An 18,562-nucleotide genomic window follows, 5' to 3' on the forward strand; every position below is an offset into this window, starting at 1 on the left:
TTATATTTCTTCATGTGACGTGTTATTTTGTGTGCTAAATAAAACAAAATACATATATATATATATATATATATATAAATACATATATTTCTTCATGTGACTTTTGTGTTATTTTGTGTGTGCTAAATAAAAAAAATAATAATAATAAAAAGAAAAAAAAAATATATAAATATATGTATACACACTTTTTTTTTTTTTAAGTACCCTTTTAAGTTGATAGGATTTCCATTGAAGGTAGCCAGAGGTTCATATGTGGTCAATAGATTTTCTGACTCATTTAAGAGAGTGTGTATAGGGTGTAAGAATGGGAATCGAATGGTGACGGGGGCTAAAGTGGGCGATAATGACACGTGTTATTGACCTGAGAAGCCCGACACAATCTACTTCGAGTTATTGCCTTCCATCTTTATAAAGTTTCTCTCTACAACTTTGAAGGTGCTGATGAGTCAGAAAGAAAACTTTAAAAAGAGTTGTCTCAGTTTATAGTCGGCCACAAAGCATCTGGCATCGTCAAATGGGGCTACTTGAAGGCATTTAGGACTGGAGTTATATTTCCTCCTCTCCTCCTCGGTGTGGTCAGAATTTCTGAATGAGCTGCAGCTATTTGATGCTCTTTTGATGGAGTCCAGTCAAAGAGAAGACCAATCATCAAGTTCTCCTGGTCTGCTTGGACGAAGGGAACGAGCTCCAATAACGAAACGACTAATTAGTTTACGACCGCTTTACATCCTGGGTATTGGGAAGTTGTCCTTGAGCAAGGCTTTTGTGTTGTGAAGGTCTTATTACGGATAACAAAAGTATACGTGGTGGGGAGGGCGGTTTTGCTCGGTCCCCTGATATTCCGTCTTTGTGACAAACAGAACAATGCTCGGAGTGTTTTCAATGCCGCAACAATATTGCTTTCAAGGAACTGGAGAATCTTCTGGTTGGCAAATTACAGGAATAAGTAAAAGTGTACGGTATGTACAAATAAGATGCCAACACACACATTCCATACAGACATTGAAGCGGGTTCTGACAGTAATATTATGGCGCTAATGGAAACGTTTCTTGTCGCTGTGTGGGAGCACTTAGCGTTGTCTGGCCGCGGATGCACAAAGATGCAGGCTATTGTTATTTTGCATATGCGACAGCCTCCATGTTCCCGCTGCCTCCCACCTAGCAGGTGTGTGCCGGACTTCCTCTACCTCTCGACCCGAGCCTCTCGTCCCACTCAACAAAATGAAATACTGTACATGGAACAGGCTGCTTCTCTTCAATCTCTCGCTAGATGTTCTCCTGTTTCCCGACCAGCGTTATATTAAAGGAGACATACTGTATTCATTTACTTGAGATCCAAGTGACACGATTTATTGTTTTGCTTTGACTTGGGAGCATAGACTTGAGATACAAGCGCTCTTTGGTGGTAGTCAACTTAACAACCAGCAGTAATAGTGAATAATAATTCAACAAAAAGGCTTAATTGTCTTAAAAGTCACTCCCAAACTAAACATAAAACAAAATTAGAGAAAAGAATCACAACTTTGCTAATGCTAACAAGCGACATCGTTGACATGCTAACAGCTAGCATCGCAAGTTGCGGTTTTAGAAGCAAAGAATATTTCAAGCTAGTTGAGGCTAGTGCCTTGCTAGTCGCGACAACTTTGTGCACTCCATTTAACCTTCATCCAGTCCTCACGAAATCTCAGGATTAGTAAGAGTGACAACCTTTACTCTGTTAATAAATTGAGTTTCCAAATGTGGTCCTGACTCAGAGTTTCCAATTTGCCCTAATGAACCCGCAGAACCTTTCCATTGCGGTTTCTTCTAATTAGCCACCGTTGACGACGAGCTGTCAATCATCAATTTAGCATCAGTGTATTAAATCTGGATCACAGTTCAATTCATTTTTCCTCAGTATCACTGCTGCGGGTATAGGTGAACGTTGGCATGTGATTAAAAGTGGGGCTCAACCAATTAATCACATTTTCGTATTTCAAAACAAATCCTGAAGGTCAAAGCATTTAATACTTCTGCCGGTAATTGATATTTTTATTATTGTATGCGTAAAGGGACTAAATGAGAAGTTATCGTATTTTCTCCCTACATATATATTTATATATAATCAACCGATTAATTACAGGCATAGTCTTAAAAATAAATATTCGTATCGTCAGGCGCTAATTAACAGCACTAGCGTGCTTGTCGTATGCGCAAAGGTCCGAATTTTCCATTTACGTGTGCTCCATAAAGGCTGCGGCGGCGCCACAGGTCAGCGTGTCGGGTCCCCGCTGCGTTGTAAACATTTGCAAAGGGGCTCCGGTTTATCTCCGGGCACGAGAATAAACAGCATTCTGTGGGAAACAGATAAACAGTAGGCCTCCGTTAGCGTAAACAGCGGTTCGTAAGGGAAAAATGTTACAGCAACCGAAAGGAATCATCTAGCAATTAGTCGTCTCGACGCTAATGCTATTTGCAACAAAACATGGTAGATTTGAGGATGATGCACGTATTAATCACGCGGAACACACACGAGATAAGAAAAATGGGATGTCAAGTAGTGTTGTAACGACACAAAGATCTCACCTCGGCAGCTTCCGCTCTTCTAAGCCTCCCTGGCAGAGACTCAATCGCAAATAATGAATAATTAATGTTAATTGGAAGCGTTGGCAAGAGTTGAGAAATCGCAAGGACTTGTGCTAATTGGCAATTTTTTTTTTCCTTTTGGGGGGATTTGAGGTTGTTATTTTCCTCACTTCTGCTCATACCTTCTTGCCTGTGGTAAGAACTGAAAATTAGCGCGGCATAATGAGACGTGTTTTAGGTCAGAATCGGGAGGAAGTGGAGCAACCGAGTTAATAGACTTGCGAGCCGATAAAAATTGATTCATTTGTTGAGATTGACTTGAAGGCTTTCGTTAGCCGTGTTAAATTGCTCGTGATGTAAGACGTCCGGCATTTGTCGGTTCAAAGCGGCAAATTGTGATGATGTCATCAAAGCGAGATGGACTCCCGACTCGGGTGAGTTTGAACAAGTCAAGGTTGTAAACAACAAAAAAAAAAAGCAGATGGATTCTCTGCATTGATGAATAGCTTAGCCTTGTAGCGCACACACACATAGCGCTTGTTAGATTCTACTCCCCCCCCCCTCCCAACCTGTCATTCCTCTAGCTTCTCTCGCTCACTGCAGACTTGCGCTCTTCATCTTGAATTATTAAAAACATGTTGTGATTCCCTGTGTGATTGTGAATCTGGGGCTGAAGCTCTTAACATGTTTGTTTTTCTTCTATTCACCGACTTCTCCGCCCACCGCTCATCATCCCGCCATCTTTAAAACCTGATCGTGATGCTGCAGTCCTCCGGAACGTGCAAATGTGACCCTGAAGCAGAATGAGGACTACTAAAAAAAAAAAAAGGCGTTGTAGTCCTAAGTGTGAATATTATTCATTTGGATCTGTATTCATGTCAGAAGACTTTTCACAAGGGGATGAGGATGGATATTTTTTTCATTTCCCAGCATGCATGGGTAGCAGCAGCGCTGGGACCCGAATTGGCACAGTCTCGGGCGGTTTCTCAGGGGATACGCCTCCCTCCCGTCTGCAAGCCCCAGTCGCCTCCCCAAGAGGGAGAACCTGCCAACGGCGGCCGTTCAACACAACACACACACGCTTGTTTTCTACCCAAACATGCGGTAGAATCTCCAAGGTCGAAGGAAATTTGTTTCGGGATGCTCGTCTAAATCTTATTTGAGCGCAAATGCAATTTGGGCTCAAGGAAATTATGGAAAATTTCTCCAGTTTCATTCACCGTTATGAGATATAGTGACTTGATAACGTTGGTTGAGTGAAGTGTGGAAAAAAAAGTTACTGTCAACATAAAAATTTAAATAAATAATGACATTTCAAACTCATTTTGAACTGAAAAATAAAATGGCTACCAGATTATTCAAATCCGAAAAAAGAAATCCCACCAGAATTTCTTGTGAGTGAAGTCTCCCAATAATTTCCGCTAACAACGCAGGCTACACTTTTCCTCTCGCCAACATACAAATTAGAGCTATATTATTGTACTACTTTCCTTTTTTAGACAGGTATATAGGTTCCACACAAAAAAACAAATAGGTGCATTCATGAATAATATGTGTACATTAATCTGTTGCATAAAACATTATTACAAAACAGATAACACTGAGTCCTTTGTTTATAATAAAAATCCCCCCCCCCCCATAATAAAAACAAATGCCAAGCAGTTGATGCCAACGTTGATGCGCCAACGTCTCCGAGGGACTGTGGCTGTCCTAAGAAAAGGTCACAAAAACAGCTGCTGGCAGATAAAAAATTCATGCGGCGAGCATTTGATTTAACCGTCCTCCACCATGCCTCTCCGCTTAACGCACGACAAACCGGTCCGAGCAACAAACGGCGGTCCGAGGCTCTTTTGTCTATGATCTGCGGGTGAATATTAATGTCGTGTGTGCTGTTGGAGCTGGATAAAACTAAAAAAAAAAAAACAGGGATTTGAATATGGCCCTGGCAGAACGAACGCTCTAATAAGCGGGTGAGGGAAAACACGAGCTGCATACACGGAGAGCGCCATTGAAGAAGACATGGCGAGTCGCAAGGTCTCTCGAGCTTGTAACTCACGCATGAATTTCAATTTTATTTTGCAGGCCCGATTGCATTAATAATTTGAATATCATCTAAGTAATTTAAAGCGCAATATGTTTGAATAATCTATCAGAGAGTGTTTTTTTTACATCTTGCCGTTCCATGACAAACAGAAATGAGGTTAGCGGGTCAATTTGACCCCGGGGCTTTTTGGACTGTTAAGTCAAGACAATCCTTTGGCAGCTGGGTTCAGTATAGTACCTTTAGAAATCCAACCCACCCAATACGGGTCAATTTGACCCGCAGTCGGACATTTTTGTTACCACTTTGAGGCACCAAAGCCAGGTTCATAGGAGAGTAGTAACAGGTGTTAAAGTGATCCAAAAACTGAGAAATAAGATCTGGGGACCTGAGGGGCTAAATTTAGCCTGGGTTGTTAGCGGTGCATGTTTTTAATCTACTTGGTGGCCATTAACAGCCAGCTAGCAAACAACAAAGGTGACAATTTTCTTTTCAGATTTTTGCGTCAGCACTTCTGGCGCATTATTTAAAAAACGATGAAGACACAAAAACGTTAGCGGTGTTGCTAATTCATAGTCTAGTGCGACACTTAAGTGACCCTAACCATTTGGGCATTTAATATCAAATACAAAGAGATTGAGCTATCACACCGAATTACATTTGGTTAATGAAGAGTACCCAAAAAAGCTTAATGCGCTGCGCTTTAATTGAAAACAAAGAGGTGGATGTCGCGGGATCGCGGCGCCCGGAGCGTCTCGGTGTCGAACCCTTTATTACGATCAATAGAACCTAATGAGGGAGCGATAGGGATTGTTCAAAATATGGACATAAGGAGAACATGGACTCTCACAACTTGTTCATTGGCTTTATTTGAGAAGAGCGCGTCGGTGCCTCCTCCGCATTTCAGCCACGCGCACTCGACGACATGAGGAGCCTTGCTTGCCTTTTGTTCGTGAGGCTCTCAGACACGGCTCGTCTCGATATTATCTGTCGACGCCGGCTGCCAACGGCGTGTTGGGTAAATACAAGCTGCCTAATTGCAGACAATCGCACCCCCGCAGGAGCTGCAATTTGGAGCGTGAGAAGGACGGCTGGAATGAGATCTTGGGCTGGAATGAGATCTTGGTGGAGGCGCCCCGTGATCAGCCTTGCTCAAGAGACACTGGAGAGCACCGAGAAGCTTGTTGGGGTTTTTTTCCATGTGATTCCAGTTAGCAATTAGCATTCAATCCACAGATTTTGATACTGCGCTTTGGGGAGCAAACACTTATTTTGACAGCTGTCATGAAATGCCATCCGTGTAGAACACTGGTGTCAAACCCAAGGCCCGGGGGCCAAATACAACCCGCCGCATCATTTTAAGTGGCACGCCAAAACAAATTGTGCATCGAATTCATGTGTCATGAATGCTAATAAAAAAAATGATAAAAATAAAGAATGCTAATAAAATGCTATTTTTTTATTAGCATTCATCTGTTTAAACATTAAATATAAATAATAAAATATAAATACTTTTTACTAGTAATTTATTATTTCATCTTGTAGCCTAAACTGTACATAATATGAGGCATTGACAATCATAATAGCACTTCAAAAGGACCCAACAACTAAATTCCAGCCGTTAAAAAATAGCGCTTCGCTATCAAACCTCCCTGTATAATACGGATATAATAATAAATATAGCGAATGGCGGCTTTAAGGTCAGCCATGCAAGAAATAGCGATTCAATCCTGCACTAATTACCGCACTATATCTTCTTTAGATTCACTCACCGCGGGACGGCCGTATTTGGTTGTATTTTACCGCGATAAAACTGCAACCAGGTAACGAGTTTACGCGTAGGGGAGGTGGGAAAGCAAATGGTCCTTGAAGAGGCTCTCTCACCGAGGAGCAAGCTTTTGATGTGGTATAGGAACGTATTCATTACCCGCGAGCCGTCATCTAAGCGTTACCTGGCCATCTACTGGATGTCCCTAATTCCCCGCGCCGCCTCTTGAAGGTCACAGCGTGATTTAAACAAACTCATCTGATGGGCGGAGGTCTATAAATATTGCCGATGGTCTCTCGCTCGCTCTATAAAATCTATCTCTCGGTGCGTCGGAAAGATGAGGTGAAGTCTCGTCCATTAGCGACTGATTTGTATGTGTGAAGTAGTCAAGAGTGTGATTTCTCTGCAAATTGAATATGTTGCGGCAGTTCTAACGAGCGGTTGGCGATATGACGGCCATTTTGCAGCGCTTCATGACCAAGCAGTTCAGAAAAACGGAATTTTTAAATAAATAAATGAATGAATGGATAAATGAATGAATGAATGAATAAATAAATAAATAAATAAATAAATAAATAAATAAATAAATAAATAAATAAATAAATAAATAAATAAATAAATAAATAAATAAATAAATAAATAAATAAATAAATTAAACAAAAAAAAATAAAAAAATGAATGAATGAATACATGAATACATAAATAAATAAAAAATAAATAAATATTGCGACATTTTCAGGGATGTGCTGTTGTTTTTTGGCCCAAGATAAAATGTAATTGCTTTTCTATCGGTGGCCCGTCTATTGGCTTGACTTCAGCAATCCCGATGCATTGATGGACAGGTTGCCGCGGCGACAGGCTCATAAATGAATGTTTTATCTGTGCAAGGCTGTAATTGACTGGGGGATGGGGGTGTCATCAAATTGCCAAAATGCGGAACAATCATTCAGGCTCACAAGCTCATAAGTAAAACGTCGTCGCAAATAAAACGGACTGCCCCCACGCTGACCGTTATAAAGCAAACAAATTGAGAACAGTTTCGTTTTAGAGTCCGCTGAGTATTCTAAAAGTGCGAGCCACGGGGCCGAATAAAAGTTGAACGACTTTTGCTTGTTATTGATGGATCAATCGGAACAGTCAGCGACGACCACGGATAGACGGACCCGATTCAAATGGACTTGTCAATAGGCCAACATTTGAGATCTGCCTTCAAGTTTCATTTTTGAATTGAGGCAACTCGATTTATTCTTCTTGCTTCAAGACGTTTTATGTATCAAAGATTTCCAATTTTCAAGCTTGGGGGTCTCGCAATTTTGTGCCATGTCATAAACTATTGTCCCACATTTGCGCTTATTTGCTCGGCTTGCCCCTGCGCACGCTCCAATGTTTGATTGATGCCGAATTAGAAGCGATGTGAGGAGGAGCAGGGAACACAAGAGCCCCGCTGCGCCGGCGTTCTTTCCGCCACGCAGACATGCTTGTGCACTAATGAACTTCAAAACGCCTCACATCTCGACTCCTACTTTTGCTGCGTGACAGCTCGGAAACGACACAAGCGTGTGCTGTCTGTTTTTTCTTTTCTTTCCCTGCAGTTTCTGCTGATTTATTAGTACACCCGAGCCATTCCGAGTGGAAAAAATATCGTCGGTCTCACAGAAAGCTTGCGTAAAAAAGGCCACCTCCATCGAGGAGGGGCGATACATTGTTATTTTTTTTCTTTCTGGGGTTTTCGTTAGTGAATGAAATCAATTTATGATAGCAGATTGTGGGGGGTAGGGGGCGTGGCCTCCCGAGACCAAGGACGGACTAATTGGTTTGGAATGCGCAAACGGGGCCGAGGTTGTGAGTGGCGGGGTGTCAGACTGTCGAGGGGGAAAGCAAAGCCATCGCGGCTAACGCTAACAGCGGATGGCAGCAATGCAGCAACAACACAAATTCCAGCCACCAGGCATTTTTTATAAGCAGCTCACTTATTTGTTTCCAGGTTAGATGTTTTGACATATTGCGGTTGTTAGGGCTGTTATTTTTATTTTATTTTTAATTCTAGGACAAACCCATTTTGCAGCAATTCTCGTCACATTTCTTCCCAATTTTTATTTATTGAGCCATTTTCCAAAATACCCCAATGTGCCATTAGCCCAACGTAGCCATAAACAATAGAAAAAAAATGTTATAGAAATTAATTCCTCTTTATACTAAGTGCCAATGTAACTGCCCCCCCAAAAAACAAAAATGGTACGGTCTACATTTCAGCATTTTCTTATGTCAAATCACAATGGAGTTGCTTCCCCCTCCACAGCGAAAAATGGTAGATTCCAGTACATCTAGTTCTTCTCACAACTTTTATATTTTCCCTTCAACCAGAAAGATTTGAAATAACCAGCCGAAAATATAATCACAAACACTTTACCGTCTCCCTCGGCTGTTGCCCTTCTGGCTTTTCCAATCAATGTAATTTCATCAATACTTCATTTCTGATGTTGTTCTGGATAAAATGTTGCCATGCTAGGATTTCAAAAAGCTGCTGATGCCGCTTTTCTTCCAAAACCCGGAGCCTTTTTCCATTCTCAGGGTTCAAGTTTCACTGACAAACTTGAGCAGCAATGAACGATACCCCTTAAGGGACTAAAGCCTTTGGACCAAACGGATGTCGCTCAAGTCCCAAAGTGACACTGATTAATCGTTGGCGAACAGCTAATTAAACATTGAACATTTCAACACCGGCTAATAAATCCACGTCCGCTGTGTTACGATATAAATTGCTGCTGCGGCAGAAAATGTATTTTAATAAGTTTGAGCTGACAAGCAAGAGCTGAACATTTCTTGTGAATGAGTTTACAGGTCAGCAGCGCCGCCGCCATCGCCGCCGCTCTTATCATGACGGATCAGAGTCGGGTTCACCTGCAGCGCCGCAGTCCAGTGATTAGAGTCTCCGATAGAGGGGCTTTTTATTGCCCTGCTTGTTCTCTTGCGTGTAATTCGGATTCCAGGATTCATCACCATTCCCTCCGAGCGATCCATCCGTCTCTTTTGACAGACTGGGATGAGATGAGGATTGGGAGGGGGTGGGGTGGGGAAGAACTCTCTATCCTTTTTCTCGTTGCCTTTTTTTTTGTCTCAGAAAGTCATTAAAAGAAGAGGAAACCCAATTAATTCCAGATAGAACTGATCCACGTCTGTGTGATTGAAGGCCTTCCCCAGATGATCAGACCTCCACCCTCACATGGTCTTCTTTCCAAAGCACCAAGTTGCAGATCCTATTTCATCCTGTCTATCTTTTTCTCCTTCTCCTTCCATTGTGAGCTATCCAGGAACAGAAAGTCTGGCCGTCTTTGCGAGATAATGAAGTAAACACTCCCCACAGCGCACGCAATAAAAAAATAAAAAATGCTGATGTATGCAAATGAGTTCTTAGTTTAGAAAATTGAGCCGTATTTCTCCTTCCTGAAGGGTGACTCTGCACATTGCGTTTCCCTTAATGCTCTTTAGGTGTATTATTTAAGAGCGACAACGACAAATCCGAGCCTTGGGCTGCCTTTTTTTTTTTTTAAACCGCTGCAGTGTCCGCAGGGAACGTTTGGATTTAAAGTCCATTGTGCACGTTGACAATCCCACTCAGGTGCGTTTTCGATAGGAGCGCTAATGGGGTAGATTGCTTTTTAGGATATGTGGATGCGGGATGGAGCTCAGTGGAAGCTTGCCGATGTGGACGCCTTATGCTTATTTTATGAATAGCCAAATGCAAAATAGATAGAATTAGTCTGTTTCCTCATATAGTAGCTTCAATCCATAAATCCTCTTAGCTTAATGCTAACAAACAACGCAAAACGTCATTGACAGGCTAACGGTTAGCATCGATAGTCACGGTTTCAGAGGCAACGGATATTTAAATACAAAGAGTGGAGCAACACAGGTAGACAGATGATATAAATATGAGAATGACGAATAAGCAAAGAAAAATAGTGGAAGTACTAGTCTCGTTTTTGTCTGCCTCCCGGTGGTCAGTGTGAGTACACCGGAGGGAGCAGCACGATTAATTGTATTGCAGCATTAATTCTTGTGGGAGAATATTTTGAAGTGTTTCTATTTTTTTTAAATCGAAGAATTGTCTTCAACCTAAGGCGCAGTGTGAAGACAAAAGTTCCCAATGATCCTTCAAAACATCTTTTAGAGAAAAGAAACTAATTGGATCGAATTCTTTTGAATGTAGTTTCAAAATATTCTGGTAGCGCACAAAAGAAACGTTTCATATGTCAAACATTTGTCATACCGCTGTGAAAAAAGGCCTGAGGGAAATCTTTTGAAATTCTAGGAAACAGATCCTATATAAAAAAAAAAAAGAAGCGAGGTCAGGTGATTAATTTAATGATTGACATGCCAAAAATCCATTAAATCCACTTCCAAAGTATTCCTCTCCTTGCCACAACCTCTACATTTCTATTATTGCCTCTCATCCTTTCTTTGTCATTACTCATCTGCAAGTTATCACAGACTTTTTTTTTTGGAAAAGTTCACTTCAACGCAGCACTCTATTACCGGAGAAGAAAGAGGCAACGTACATCGGCAGAGCCCTAAAACCGATCCATTGCTCACTTCAACGGTATTCAAACACAGCTTTGCTCTGCGGGTAATTGAAAACGGCCTGTTGCCCGACTGTCATCAGCCAGACAGTTAAAAGTCATTCCCTCAATTAGACGGCTGATATTTGCTCACCTGGCTGGAAGGCGGCCATAGTGAGGAATCACCTGCGAATATTTGTTTTGTCGTCTTTGAAGCTTCCTATCGGTCCTCGCTGGGTTTGAATTGCAACTGTGCGACGCCACAGCTCGTCAGGGTCATTAAACCGCCCGGAGGCTCATTTGGATTAAGGATTTGGAAATGGCACAATGAGTCACTAGAATCCAGGGAAGCAAATATTCAATATCTCCAAAAACGTTGGAGGCAAAGTTAGTGTGAGGCTAACGATACGGTTAGCATCTGTTGATGACGTTAAAATGAATGAAGGCTTGGATGTTCTAGTTATGTGACCTTCGCCGTCAGAACATTTTGTAAACAACCGACTTTGATTGGGATCGCCTGTGACTTGTATTGTAAGAAGAGACGCGGAATGAAGATGCAGATTGTTGCTTTAGCTTCTCGGGCTATCCGGACACTGGCTAGCTGCTACATGCTTGTCACTTCTCGTTTGAATTGTTTTGTGTTCCAGTTATCCTTGTGGTGTCTTTAACAACTTCTATCTTTAGAAAGTCGCCTCGCCCTTTCTAACAGGAAGAGTCAAGTGTGATCTGTATCACCGCACACATTTTCAAGCCTGAAAACAAGCGTAAACAGAAGCAGCTAGCTTCATGGACGTCGTCACAGTAATTAATCTCTTTTTTTCGGGGTTACAAACGCTTGGCCAGCTCCCGAATTAACCTTCGCCGAGGTCGTCGGCACGCTAATCTCTTCCCGCTGACATTCACGCTGATGAATGCGGGACGTCATAGCACAACGTCCTCGTCTTCAGCGAATGTGCGCATGCTAGCCCGCGCGCAGATGTTAGCATACTTCTTTTTCTGATGTGGTCAGCGCTCATCATTTTCTCCGGTAGTTTATTTAGCGTAGTAGAAAGTGGATGGGAAGTTTTAAAAACATGTTTGAAGTAGGGTTGTCCTCCTTCAACCTGCTTTTAGCGCGGTCGTAGCCATCCACGCGCTCCCCCTGAGGGACTTTCACCTGACAAAAATGCTCTCAGGCTTTCTCCTCTTAAAAATCCATTTTCCTTCCAAAAGAAAATGAGCGCGTCAACGTGACGGCGAGGGCGGAAGGCGGAGCCTCTCTGACACGCCGGCGGATTACGGCGGGAGAGCGAGGACCGAGATGCGGCGGGAGGCATCAATGAGCGAAAACGCTTTCATCTGTCTGACGACTTCAAAGTCTTCAAAGAAAACGGGCTGCGCTCGGAACACATTAACACTCTTAACACGCCCGCGGGATGTCAAAAGATCTCACACGTGCGCACTCCTTGCGCAAACACACAAAGTGACCTTTGCGCGGCACGATTTCAACAAGGACGCTATTAATAACCTCGGCGGCGCTCGTACCGTGCGTTTTTACAAGCCGTGACACGACAGCTGGCAAAACATGGCGGCGGCGGGCCTGTTGTCTCGTTACGTTATCGATCGTTTGGCTGAGGGTAGCTCGCGAAGGCCAGAAGTGACTCGAGTCAACATTTTTTATTAGACAATCCTCGACAAGATCACATCAAGTTTGGACGCCGCCGACGTTATTTGGTGTCGGCTTGGCAAATTAACACGGCCATCTGTCGAGGTTATCTGCTTCCGATTGGAGCTCATTTGGTCTTGATAAGCCGTGGAAGTATCCCAAAATGGCAGCTTCGACACCAAAATGATCAACTTCCTGTTTAATTTCAGGCATGGCTGCTTTTTTATGCATCCCGTTATGATCGACATGTCCGCCCAATTTGGGAAACGGATGATAGCGGAATATTTTTGCCTAGCTTTCCAGAGGGAAACGTTATGATCCGTCCACATTAGATGGTGGAAAGAAATAAGCAGGCGACAGTTTACCAGGAAGCCCATGACCGAGTTTGACTACGGTGGCTCATTGGGGTCAAATAAGCTTTTATTCTGAGGTTAATCCTTTGGTTAGTCGATATAAACTAACAACAAACCGTTCATCGGAATCATGGTCACATGTCAATTTTTGCACCAGCGAAGTTTCGGTCTCATGAATAAAAAATGTTTTTCCGTGAGCGATGCTAGTTAGCTCTCGAGATGGAGGGCATTAGTTTACACATGGAGAGCTCTCTCGAGTGACTTGCGCGAGATCTTTGCCAGCAGCACCGGGACCCGCCCGAGGCCCTTTGGCACTCTCGGAGCAATGTCAGCTGCCGGTGCTATTCGTGTGTGTGTGTGTGTGTGTGTGTGTGTGTGTGTGTGTGTGTGTGCAAGGTGACAGCAGTGTTACCTTGGTGAGCTATGAGCAGCAAAGTGACTAGCAGGCCATCTGTAGCAAATACAACCTCGATCCGTGCAGAGGTCAAATAACGCAAACCACTCGGAAGCTTTTAACGGCAACATCTCGAGAAACCTGTCTCAAAGTAACTTTTCAGTTCCGCACATATGTTTTGACTCTTATCATCCCTCGTTAGCATAGCGACGCGGTTCACATCCCACCGGGACGTCGAAACGCCTCACGGCCGCTAATCTCAGGTAGCCTCGTCTCATTAAGACCCGGACGTAATCTCATAAGCAAATATGATAAGACTTTGATAGGTCATCTTCACTCTTGTGACCTCCACTCTTAATTCAATGCTCCATTTTGGATGACACTTGGCTGACTTTTTCATCCGGCTTGTAAAATGAGACAGTTTAGGAGTGAAAGTGACCCCCGAGGGAGTCATGGCGGGTGGCAACAGATGAGCCAATTGAGTCCACATGGCTCATCTGGCCATCTTCCACCTGTGTTTCCTGCAGCGAAGCACAGCTGCTCACCAAATTCTACCTCCACCTTGGATTTATTTATTTTTTTTTGCTTGCTTGATGTTTCATAATTCACACATCTGCGCTTTAATCACCTCTAGCGGCTGGCTGTCCATGCAGATACATGAAACCTGTTTGCAAATGGCGGCAAGTGTTCATACATGTTGGATTCATCATAAACCAATTTTAGAAACACGGATGAACTTTTTAGACTGTGCAAGATGTAACAGGAGTGAAGCAGCATGTGGCTCAATGCCCAAGTATGTTCTGTTCCAAGTAAGCATATGAAGGATGAACATACCTGATCTTGTGTTTTTTGTTGGTTGAGTGGTTTTGTGCCATCTTTGAATGGTAATATTTTTTTATTCACTGAAAGAAAGAAAAACAACAAACAAATATGGTTATTTTATTTACTTCAAACCTTTTGTTGTTGGCATAGGACAGCAGATCTTTTTATACACACATAGAGAGATGTATCTTAATAAATAAATGAAGAAATAAATAAAACAAAAAAGAAAGTAAAAAATAAAATAAATAAAAATAAATATAAATAAACAAAGCATATATTTAATTAAAGAAACATCTTTGTCATACGTCTGGTTAGGAATAATCTGTTCTATGTGGCATCAATAAAAAAAATTGTTGCCCATCCTTATTAAACATTTTGTAATGAAAATTCATTTGACATGAAGCAGCATGTGACTCCTTGTTGTTCTTCTACGTACAAATTGCAAACAATTGTACAGTTTTTAACCGAAGCCTTGCGCAAACTAGCAAGAAATAAAACAGCAACTTCTACTCTGCCAGTGTAAATATCATGTTGAGCTGCATTTCGTGCTTCTATTTGCAGCAGACTTTGCAGGGGTAATTTGAGCACAACCTCTTTTTTCTCCTCCGCGTCTAGTGCAGAGTATTCAGATAAGCTTCGAATAAGCGTCACGCTGCTTACGTCGACCGAAGCCAATATTGTTTCTAAGCTTTTTTTTTTCCCAGCCACCGCTCGTCTTCCCGTCTGTCTGAACTCATCACTTTCGTGAGACGGGAGCAAAAAAAGAAATAAAAAAATGGCGCCGCCAATGATCTATTCTCATTTGCATCAACCCTGAATGCATCAAAGGCACAATATCCTCAAAGCACTCCCGGATTGTATATTTATTTCATTATTTAGAAATATTCCAGAGTTCTTTACAACTACATCGAGCTGACGCAACAAGCGCTGCCAAAAAATGTTCCTGTCGTCGGCCGGACATGCTGGACGATAAATTCCTTCACTCAGGCCTGTGTTTGTTTTTCGATTGTTAATTTCACACTTTGTACTCTTGAAATGCCTCCGAGACAGCAATGGCATTTGTTCAACCTCCCCCCAAAAATTAAAAAAACACTTGCATGGTTTGCATTTTGTGTGCAGTTCATATTAAGACTTTTTTTTTTTTTGGTGACTGCTTAGGGATGAGCTTATTGTGAAGGTTTACTGTACTGCTTTAAAAACAGCACAGCGCAAGTTCTGCAAAACTTTCCGGATCACAACTTGGCAGATATGACATGACACCATATTTTTTCAATACCATGATGCAAGATGTCATCATACATTTCGAGGCTTCAGTTGAGCTAGAAAAGTGTCTTTGTCTTTTCTTAGGCTTTCTCAAGCATCACCCTATGCATTGTTATCATAACGGTGTTTTGTTTATTTTGACAGTGGCTAATTTGATTTTAAGCTAGCATGACAATTAAGAGTGCTAAAATAAAATGTGTGAGATATTAATAGTCCACAGTTCACTATCCCAAAATAAAGTTGCATACAAATTCAATAAAAAAGTTAAATATTTTAAGTTAGATTTGAAGCTGTTGTGAAAATTGGCTTTCCCGCATTTGACAAGAAATAAGTTTCCTTTTATTGTTAAATAAATAATAATAAAAGCATCTTGCTTGCTTTTGCTGTTGCTGTAAATGTCAATAATTTATATTTTAAAGCTGCTCCAACTTAAATGACCATTTTAGCCCTAGGTTATTTTACACAAATATATTTAAAAAAATGTCTTCAAATGTCACCCATACGATCAATACACATTTTGCATTTTTTGGCGCTGATATGAAAAATGGAGGAAGTTTCAAGGGACAACAAAGTAGAAGAAAGAACACTTTAGAAAACACATTAAGAATTGTGCTGCATGTCATCAAACACCCAAAGGGGTAAACATCCACAATGAATATACGGCAAAACTGAAATCACTCGAATATGAAATCTTCCATTGTCGCTACGACAAGTATAGAAATATTTTCTTCTTCTAACGGAGCAGAAGTTACAATGTTGTGGAGAATAGAGACCATGCATGGATTGTGTCGCTGCCTCTCAGACTCCATTAAGGCTGACGTGGCGCTCGTGAAGCATTCCGATGCTCTGCCCGCTTACGTTCCATCCCGCACCCGGCGGTGCACAAAGTGACGTTTGAACGTGACACATTCAGGCCACAGCTGGTTTCGCCTTTTCTTCTGCTCATACGTCTGTCATCTCCTCTCCATCGACGACCGAGGCAAATGGAGACGGAAGCTTCGCGACACGAATTCGGGGACTGGGAGAATAAAGGAAAAAAAAAGGCAGGGAACGTCTCGAGGGAGCTGTCCGTGGTACTGAGTAGAGACAAGTGTAGCGTTTTAGATGGAACGCTGCATGACTGTGTGTGTGTGTGTGGGGGGGGGGGGGGTCAGTGGGTTTGAAAACATGTGATTCCTCTACACAATATCTGACAAACTACTTGACATCAGCTGCATGCATTTAAAATGGCGTACATGAAAGGCAATATGTTGAGTGAGCGCAAAAGTCCGTTTCCATATATTACATCGTATACAAAAGATGCTTTCAATATGTTAATTATTTGTATATAAATGCCATTTTGAGTGTTTTGCTCAGCTGGCGCGGCTAATTTATGCCATTCCATGCTACTATTAGCATAACGTTAAGGTAGCGCTGGCCATTTAATTAGCTTAAATAAATCATTTTCATTTTGTATTTTTAGTTACTAATCTTATTAAAATTCAATTAGGGATTTTATATTAATTTATCAAATATATTATATGTACATATTTAAATAGGGGATTTTTTCAAGTGTGTAGGAAAAGTAAATTATTATATAAAATTATTTGTACGCATACGCATAAGGGCCGTAACAGATTAAATGTTCAATTGAATTCCTGTACCTTCCATTGATTGACATTCGCCCCGCTAAAAAAAAATCGATTCAAACACGACTATTAGTCACAATAGGAACCACCCTTAATGTGTAAAGTTTATATTCTCCGTCAATCCAAGATACAAAGGGGAAAGTGGGAAATAAAACACAAACTAAGGCACAACACAACTCAAGGTTATTAAAAAATAATCCTTGAGGAGAAGCGGGGTGGAAGATGAAGTGACAGATGGACATACAGTATCTTTATGAGCGGAGGAGGATCAGCAGGAGAGGAAGGGGGGGGGTGCACATTTTCGCAGTACATACAGTAAATGTCAGCAAGGAGCATCGCTCCAACGGGACCTGCGCTATTTGTGCGGCCCGTGGTTGGCATTCATGTGCAGCTCCGCGAGGTCTTTACCACACTATTGCTTTTCATTTTGCCCCATGGACTTGCTGTCACGCTGATGAATCATAAAAGAATACCGTAATTTTCGGACTATAAGTCGCGTTTTTTTTCATAGTTTGGGTAGGGGGGCATTTTATGGCTGGTGCGACTTATACTCCGGTGCGACTTATAGTCCGAAAATTACGGTAAATCAAAGAAAAATATATATGACCAAGCGCAAAAGTTGCCCACTTTTTTATAACGGATCAGTAGCGGTCCTAGAGAGGGGGCCGTGGGGGGCACCGGCCACCCAGGTGCCAGGCCATTAAAATCCTGAAAATTCTTTATATTAAGCGCTGCTACTTTTCATTTGTATGGAATCTCTCAAAGGTTCTATTACCGCCTCTCGGGCTAAACGCAAGTATTGCATTATGTGAGAGAAAAGCCTGCAGGTGGTAAAGTAAATGAGAAGAGAGCAACATTTGAAAAACAAACCGCTGCGAGAATTGCTGGCGCCACTTCATTTCTACCTCGAAAACTTGACGCCGCCAAGGCACAAGAATATTCGAATAGAAAGAAGATTTGGCCCTTTGAGTCGGATCGTAGGAATTAAAACGAGCAACATGAACTCATGAGAGATTTAAAGAATCCTGGCGTCAAATACATTCATGTAGCAGGTGCAAGTCCAGTACAGGTGCTCTTTTTATCGCATCCAAATGTCGTATCCTAGCAACCAGGCTGCGAGAATAAAGCCCTTCGTCCCGCCCCGAGGTTACAGCCATCACCATTGTGACCATTTCGAGATGACTGATGGAGACTCGAGGCACTCGAAACGTATAATAAGAACCAAATCCTGCAGTTGTTCAAGAAAAAACTTGATGACTCAGCATGAAACAAAGTCTTTATTGTGTCTGTGCAAAAGGGGTCTTACATAGGATTGAGGCTAAAGCTTCATTTGGTACTCAAGCAAACAAGTACAGACTCTTGGATGTACTTAAGAATCAAATCAGTACTTTGGATTTCGTGCAGGCCTTTATCGAGCTCAGAGTGGGAGCTGATTTTGTGCTTGATACGTATTTAGATGGTATTCGGAGAGCCGGAGCAGAGATGCTGACCTACTTCACATCATGTCCAGTGCACAGCTGCTTC

At 42.0% G+C, this 18,562-nt stretch overlaps 1 protein-coding gene and 1 long non-coding RNA gene across 4 annotated transcripts in view; one reads left to right on the plus strand and one right to left on the minus strand.

Moving 5' to 3' along the window:
* The window catches only part of rtn4rl1b (reticulon 4 receptor-like 1b), a 68,466-nt gene that overhangs the window by 8,617 nt on the left and 41,287 nt on the right, over positions 1-18,562 (plus strand). The gene's annotated exons all lie outside the window — the stretch shown is intronic.
* Positions 1-18,562, minus strand: part of LOC133155546 (uncharacterized) — a 69,912-nt gene that overhangs the window by 8,372 nt on the left and 42,978 nt on the right. For 2 of the 3 annotated variants that reach the window (XR_009714691.1, XR_009714689.1), the window contains exon 4: positions 14,160-14,227. This is a non-coding gene — a long non-coding RNA (uncharacterized LOC133155546). Of the gene's footprint in view, positions 1-1,349; positions 2,334-14,159; positions 14,228-18,562 lie in introns of those variants that run through there. The other variant, XR_009714690.1, reaches the window with a different exon arrangement.

The sequence above is a fragment of the Syngnathus typhle genome, linkage group LG6 (assembly GCF_033458585.1).
Source record: "Syngnathus typhle isolate RoL2023-S1 ecotype Sweden linkage group LG6, RoL_Styp_1.0, whole genome shotgun sequence".
Lineage (NCBI taxonomy): Eukaryota > Metazoa > Chordata > Actinopteri > Syngnathiformes > Syngnathidae > Syngnathus > Syngnathus typhle.